We start from the raw sequence: 8,215 nt of genomic DNA, 5'->3' as shown, positions 1-8,215 counted from the left end.
CATAAAAATAATTTGTTTCCAAATATAGAAAGAGGTCATTCTTTTTAACATGGACTAATAAGAAAATAGATTCGCATAAATTGTAACGGAGGGAGTTTAAAGATAAAGATTAATAACTCATTTCAATTACATGAAAAGTTTAAGTAAAATTTAATTCTCAGCCATTGCATTCTTGTTTTCAAGACGTCATTATTTTACTTCTTCTCCCCTTAGTTTCTATAAATCACCCACTGAAGGTTCTTGTTAGATCCAAAAAGTATCTATTGACCTCCATGAAATGATGTGATGCCAGACATTTCTTAACCTATGAAAAAGTATCCCGGTCAATTGGTCGGAAATAAATTTAAAGGGGAGGTTCATTATTAGTTTATCCTGTCGAACTATTAATTTCAACGAAATGGCCTTTCAGGATTTAGCCCGAAGAAAATGTTAAAACTATCACGGAGAAAAAACAAAGGCTACAAATTGTTGTGCCAATTATCTCTTGGTGTGTACAGAATTTACCTCATTTTAGGCAAAATTTTTGGGACGTCGGTTTCCCTCAATCCATACTCACGCTAGATTGGACTTCATTTTGCAAGGCTACCAAAGCTATCTACAGTTGATTATATTTCATCCATAAAGCTGCTATTGAATAGGTAAGTGCCACGATTACAGTTGAACTTTCGGGAACATAAGCCAATACACAGAAGTCTTAAGAAAGTATGGGAAGGTTTGAATAACATCAATGGACTTGCATAAGTAGCTCTTGGCTTAATCCATAGGGACATGAATGTGATTACGCCACAGTGCTTTTGGCAGTGGAAATATGGTGCATTTTATAAAGAGTGTCGAAGAAAACTCCAGCTACAAATTCAAATCATCAAGAAGACACTGGGAAAGAAGTTTGTGCAACTGCACAAATTTCAGTTTCCAATTTCTTAGCATCGCCACCATAAAGATGGACAGCAAACACAATTAATATGTTTCAACAATTAATACAGGAAAGATAGAGATCTAACATCTGAAACTTCACCTAGCAATATGCTAGGAGAACAAATACCAAGCTACTAACCCTTCAATCAGGTTCAAAATATTCCTTAGAACTGCTACAATAGAACAGAACAAACTGCCTAAGCATGGTTGGAAATCAGGACCTACCAATATCCAAACAACTCAGAAAGCGTTCAGGAAAGGGAGTCATGGCAAAGAGTTGACTATTCTCCTGAACCGAAGATGATGTGGAGATTGGCCACCTAGCCTACGAAGGTTCTTAAAATCAAGCTAGCGAGAGGTGGAGCATTTATGCAATAGGTTTACATCCTATACTTGTCTGTGTATATGTTTAACAAGAAGTATAGATATCAAACTTAGCAAAGAGAAGCAAAAGAGTTCCCTAGAATTAAGCTTTACCTGAGATCTTCTATTTCCAATTCCTTGATAACTGAGAGTTACCCTACGTGCTTAGCATATTCTGCTGTGTGTGTATAAATAGTAGAGTATGCACTACTTCTTTGTCAAAGCTTCATTTCTATCATCATAAAGCAATAAAACATAATAGGAAAAGAATTAGACAAGTCATAGCATGAAAAGGTAGCAATACAAACATGCATATGGCAAGTGTAGAAGTAAGACAGATAAAGAGTAATTCACAATAACCAATAGACGATAAATGATACGTCGATCCTAATAAGTTAGAATCCTCTATGTATCGTATACATTGTTCAACTCTATTCAGGTCTCATCCCACTGATAAATAACCATTCCTTCAAAAGGCAAATAAGGGTGTTCTAATCTCAAACTAATTCCCCTACATGGTAATTTAGGGGAGTTAAGAGAATCAAAAAACGAAACAAAAAGCTTGGAAACTGACAAACATAATCCAATTTCTCAGTAGAACCATTGAATATCAAGATTTTAGATGTTGCAGGATAATGTTAATCTCTGTAGTTTTTGTCAAGGACAGCACGACTGAGGACAAGAACACCTACATTAAAGTTCATAAAAATCCAACACTTCCTCATATATCCGTAAATTAACAATAATCCCTAAACCAAAACCAATACCCATAATCTCACAGCAGCAATAATAGCAAAAAAAACAGATTCCAAAACAACTACATTAAGGTTCATCAAAATCCAAAACATACTACGATAACCATAAAATTAACAATAATCCCTAACCAAAACCAATGCATGGTCATAATCAGTAATAGTAGCAGTAACAACTAACTTAAGTTTCAACAAAATCCCAAAAAACATACTTAAGGTTCAACAAAATCCCAAAAAACATACTCAAGAAAGTAAAGCGAAACATTATCATCCTAGCTTGAATTTGAACATACTGAGAATCTTCTTAATAGGCCGGTTTCTACCACCTGCCGGCGCCTCAGCCCTAACCACCAGATTCTCGGTGTCCAAATGAATCTGCATAGTATTTACCTCCCGTCTCCGTGGCCACCACCTGCTGAGGCTCCCCTTCCACCCTCCTTTCTGCTGGTTTTAAATTTGAACATACTGAGAATCTTCTTAATAGGCCGGTTTCTACCACCAGCCGGCGCCTCAGCCCTAACCACCAGATTCACGGCGTCCACATGAATCTGCACAGTATTACCTCCGATCGCCGCAGCCACCATCTGCTGAGTCTCCCCATCCACCGTTCTTTCTACCGGTTGAATCTCCCCATATTATATCTCCCCATCCACTGTTTGTGTCCCCCTAACCAACGTCCCCGTAGCCACTAGTTGCGTCCGCCCAGGCGTTCCCCCTGTCCGTGCCTCCATCCTTACCAATGGTTGACCACCACCCGCCGATCCCGCCGGCGCCTGCTTGAACATAGTCGAAAATAGCAATACCAGCATCTCAAAAACATGCTTCAACATGATTAAGACGACAATAAATGTTATAAGTGTAGTTTGCTTATACATTTCACCCCAAATATTCAAAACTCCTCCACACCACCCCGAGCATTCTGTTATAAGTGTAGTTTGCTTATTCGTTTCGTGATTCAGTTCATAAGTGTAGTTTGCTTTCTTTCCAACAATCAGAACCAACCATGCCCTTCCCTCTAAAACAAATTAGACATATCACTTTGCCTGCTTCAGGTCTTTTGTTTATAGGGTCCGGTGGTTTAATGGTATGGTATGCCTTCCACCATGCTCATGCTAAAAATAGGTTGTGGTATTATATGTGTTCTCTTCCTGTAGCAGTAGGACTTGTGATTCTCATGGGTAGCCTTAACTTAGGTAGAGTTCTTAGATGTGATAGCCCCGTTATTAGAGCGCCATTAGCAAAAATGTGTAATATGCTAGGTCCATTTTCGGAGTTATTACTTGCCTTTTTTTTTCAAAGTGTACACCAATTCATGACCTGCAAATCCTTTCAATATCGTCTTGTATTCTCGGGTTTTTTCTTGGTACCATACTAATCCAGCCAGCGACCACTGATTTTGGCATTCACAACTCTTTGTGTGGCCTTTTATTTGGACTTTGTCTTAGAGATTTTAAGCAAAAATGGCAGTTTAAGTTTGCAGTTACATTTGTTGTCGTCTTAATCATATTGAAGCATGTATTTGAGATGCGGGCATTGCTATTTCCGACTATGTTCAAGCAGGCGCCGGCGGGAACCGCTGGGGTGGTCAACCAGTGGTAAGGACGGAGGCACGGACAGGGGGAACGCCTGGGCGGATGCAACTAGTGGCTACGGGGACGGTGGCTAAGGGGACACAAACAGTAGATAGGGAGATACAAGATGGGGAGATTCATCCGGCAGAAAGGACGGTGGATGGGGATACTCAGCAGACGGTGGCTGCGACGACGGGAGGTAATACTGTGCAGATTCATATGGACACCGGGAATCTGGTGGTTAAGGCTAAGGCGCCGGCTGGTGGTAGAAACCTCCCTATTAAGAAGATTCTCAGTATGTTCAAATTCAAGACCAGTAGAAAGGAGGGTGGAGGGGGAGCCTCAGCAGGTGGTGGCCGCGAGGACGGGAGGTAATACTATGTAGATTCATATGGACACCGGGAATCTGGTGGTTAACGCTGATGCGCCGGCACCGTCCTTTGTGTCGGTTAAATCTCCCCCTCTTGTATCACCCTCTCTGCCGGTTGAATCTCCCCATCTTGTATCTCCCCATCCACTGTTTGTGTCCCCCTAGCCACCGTCCCTATAGCCACTGGTTGCGTTCGCCCAGGCGTTCCCTCTGTCCGTGCCTCCGTCGTTACCACTGGTTGACCACCCCCCAGCCGTTCCCACCGGCGCCTGCTTGAACATAGTCGGAAATAGCAATACCAACATCTCAAAAACATGCTTCAACAGTGGCTACAGGGACGGTGGCTAGGGGGACACAAACAGTGGATGGAGAGATACAAGATGGGGAGATTCAACCGGCAGAAAGGGTGATACAAGAGGGGGAGATTTAACCGACACAAAGGACGGTGCCGGCGCATCAGCGCTAACCACCGGAATCCCGGTGTCCATATGAATCTACATAGTATTACCTCCCGTCCTCGCGGCCACCACCTACTGAGGCTCCCCCTCCACCCTCCTTTCTACTGGTCTTGAATTTGAACATACTGAGAATCTTCTTAATAGGGCGGTTCTACCACCAGCCGGCGCCTTAGCCTTAACCACCAGATTCCCGGTGCCCATATGAATCTGCACAGTATTACCTCCCGTCGTCGCAGCCACCGTCTGCTGAGTATCCCCATCCACCGTCCTTTCTGCCGGTTGAATCTCCCCATCTTGTATCTCCCTATCCATTGTTTGTGTCCCCTTAGCCACCGTCCCCGTAGCCACTGGTTGCATCCGTCCAGGCGTTCCCCCTGTCCGTGCCTCCGTCCTTACCACTGGTTGACCACCCCAGCCGTTCACGCCGGCGCCTGCTTGAACATAGTTGGAAATAGCAATGCCAGCATCTCAAATACATGCTTCAACATGATTAAGACGACAACAAATGTAACTGCAAACTTAAACTGCCATTTTTGCTTAAAATCTCTAAAGCAAAGTCCAAATAAAAGACCACACAAAGAGCTGTGAATGCCAAAATCAGTGGTGGCTGGCTGGATTAGTAAGGTACCAAGAAAAAACCCGGAAATACAAGACGATATTGAAAGGATTTACAGGTTATGAATTGGTGTACACCAGGGTTGTGAAAAGCGAGCGCTTCTGCGCTTAAAGCGAGAAGCGAGTCGCAGCGCAGCCCTTGCGCTTTTCTGCTCTGAAGCGAGGCACTGGTAAATAAGCGCGCGCTTTAGCCCCAGAAGCGTGAAGCGAGGAAAGCGAGAAAAGCGCAGAAGCGTGCGCTTCAGCCCCTAGGGTTTTTTAAACAAATTTGTTTAAGTGTTTTAACTTAAAACACCCTTCCCGCTTTTATTGGGACTTTTACGGCTGCTGCTCCTCAACTCTTCACGCCTCTTTCAAGTCTCAAGGTTAGTTTTCTCTTCTCTTCTTCTCTTCCTTCTCTTCTCTTGCTTTTCTCTTCTCTTCTCTTCTCTTCTTATTTTCTCTCTTTTACCTGCTGCTATGCTGCTACGACTACCAGTTTCTTTTTTATTTTTTTATTTTTTCAATTCTTCATTGGGTTGCTCTTTTTTCTCTTCTTCTTTTCTATTATTTTTCAGTTCTTCAACTGGACTGCAATTTTTTATCTCTATTTTGTAGTTTCTTTCACTGTTCTGCCCTGTTTTTGTCTCTGTTCTTCAATTTTTTTCTACTCTGTTTTTTTGTCTCTTCAATTTGGTTTTGCATTTGCTTAATATGTTATGACTTATGAGGATTATTGAATATCTAGTTCTAGTATCTATTATTTACTTCTTAATTTAAGTTATTTATCTATGCCTATTTAATATTTTTTGTTTTTGTTGTATTAAACTGCGCTTCACATGAAAAAAGTGCGCGCTTCGCTTCACGCTTCTCGCTTCGGTGAAGCGAGGCCTCGTCGCTTTTTTCCGCTTCTCGCTCTCCAAAACCTTGGTGTACACTTTGAAAAAAAAAAAGGCAAGTAATAACCCTAAAAACGGACCTAGCATATTACACATTTTTGCTAATGGTGCTCTAATAACGGGGCTATCACGTTCAAGAACTCTACCTAAGGCAAGACTACCCATGAAAATCACAAGTCCTCCTACTGCTACAGGAAGAGAACACATATAATGACACAACCTATTTTTAGCATCAGCATGGTGGAAGGCACACATACTATTAAACCACCCGACCCCATAAACAAAAGACCTGAAGCAGTCAAAGTGATATGTCTAATTTGTTTTAGAGGGAAGGGCATGGTTGGTTCTGATTGCTAAAAAGAAAACAAACTACACTTATAAACTGAACCGTGAAACGAATAAGCAAACTACACTTATAACAGAATGCTCGGGGTGGTGTGGATGAGTTTTGAATATTTGGGGTGAAACGTATAAGCAAACTATACTTATAACAGAATGTTTGGGGTGGTGTGGAGGAGTTTTGAATATTTGTGGTGAAACGTATAAGATGTGTAACCGCATTCTTAATCGAAACAAACGTCTTTAAACGTGCCTAAAGCTTGTCTAGCATTAAAGGCAATTATTTGTCTCTAAAATCTGAGACTTAAAATTATTATTGATTAAATTTTCACTCTTTTGACAACGGATTTCGAATAAATTCGCAACTCATCTCGCTCCCTCACAATTAATTAATTAATTAATCGGGCCTTAAACATTGATCCAATCCGTAAAGTATATTATTTATTTCCATTGGACAATCAAACAACCCTTCAACTCAACAAATTCCCGTTATTTTGATATTCAATATAGAATAACGCACTCAAACAAATGACACCTACTTTATACAACTCATGCCAAAACAAATAATCACTTACGTAGCCATTAAAGATAAAAACCTCATTCTTACTCCACTTAATTGCACAGCTTAGAACAATAAATAACAAACGAAATGTTTACTACACAAAATAATGTAGGATCTTAGCACTAATAAACAACGCCCAAAAACGTAGCTGAAGCATGGAAAGACTTCTTCTTCTTTTTTCTTAGAGCCTTTTTTTTTTTTTTGAAATTTAACTTTTGACCAAGCTATGCTATTTCTGTTAGCATTGAAAACAAAGAAAAGCTAATTTTTAGCAACTTGTTAGGATCTTAAACAAACGTGCAAACCCCATATTTTAATCATGCTAACAACACAACTGAAAAAAAAACTCATGCGTACATTTAAAGCTAAATAAGTTAAACAAAGATTCATGCTAAGCTTACTGCATTTTTTTTTTTTTTTGAAGAAAGAAAAAAAGAAAAAAAAACATTTCGAAACCTGCGAACTTACGAAAGCCGACATCATTCAAAATAAATGAATCTTTCAACAATGAGCCACATTCCACGGTATAAACCTCATATAAGAAAGTTTGACAAACTAATCATTCTAAGTAAGATAGAAGAATAGGAATAAAGATTGGATCTAAGAAGGCTTTCAACTTTAAACCTCAAAAATCTTTATTCGAAACTTATACATCAACATTGTATTTCGTCAAAAATGAGCAGAAAAATGAAAACAAAGAAACAGACCTCTAGTGAAGCTTTCCTTTTCAACAGATATGTATCTGAAACTTTTCAAACCGGAACGGGCGGGGACTAGGACAGTGACCTCGAGCTCGACCAACGAAGGGAAGCTAAAGGTTTTTTAAGGTTAGATTTATGGTGTTATAAAGATATGTTTTAGGTGTTTTGTGGTGATAGACAGAATATATGTTTGTTTATTTGTGAAATATCTCAGAGTCTTGAAGAATGAAGAAAGGGAAAAAAATTGGTTCTTGCCCAGATTTAGGATTAGAGGTTGTGGAATTTTTTTTTTTAGGTCTTTTCGTGCAATCCTCCCTTTTTCTGTTCTCCATCTAAGAGCCCGTTTGGATTGGCTTATAAGTTGCTTATAAGTTCTTTTTAGCTTTTTTGAGTGTTTAACTGGTCAGGTTAAAGTCATTTTGTGTGTTTAAAATAAGCTCAAAAAATAATTGGACTCATTTGACTTAGCTTATCTAAAGCAGCCAAAAAAAAAATAAGTTATACTACCCCAACTTATTTTTTTCCTAACTTATTTTTTTAGCTTATAAGCTGCAAACAGCTTATAGGCATAAGCCCATCCAAACAGGCTCTAAACTAGCTATGTGAGGCTCGTGCTAAGCCCGGACACAAACTCAAGATATAAAAGTAGATATTTTAATTAAAAAATATAATTTGTGTTAGTACAAGTATA

General features: G+C 39.8%; 1 long non-coding RNA gene across 1 annotated transcript; it reads right to left on the bottom strand.

Annotated features, from left to right (window-relative positions):
- Positions 1–833: 833 nt before the first annotated feature.
- Positions 834–7,860, bottom strand: LOC132641603 (uncharacterized). Its single transcript, XR_009582905.1, has 2 exons — positions 7,531–7,860; positions 834–1,510 (listed from the first exon to the last, which is right to left on the bottom strand). It is a non-coding gene; the product is annotated as an uncharacterized LOC132641603 (long non-coding RNA).
- Between the last annotated feature and the right edge of the window lie 355 nt (positions 7,861–8,215).

The sequence above is a fragment of the Lycium barbarum genome, chromosome 5 (genome assembly GCF_019175385.1).
Source record: "Lycium barbarum isolate Lr01 chromosome 5, ASM1917538v2, whole genome shotgun sequence".
Lineage (NCBI taxonomy): Eukaryota > Viridiplantae > Streptophyta > Magnoliopsida > Solanales > Solanaceae > Lycium > Lycium barbarum.
The sequence above is the reverse complement of the archived record's forward strand: the minus strand, read 5'-3'. Positions and strand labels throughout refer to the sequence as shown.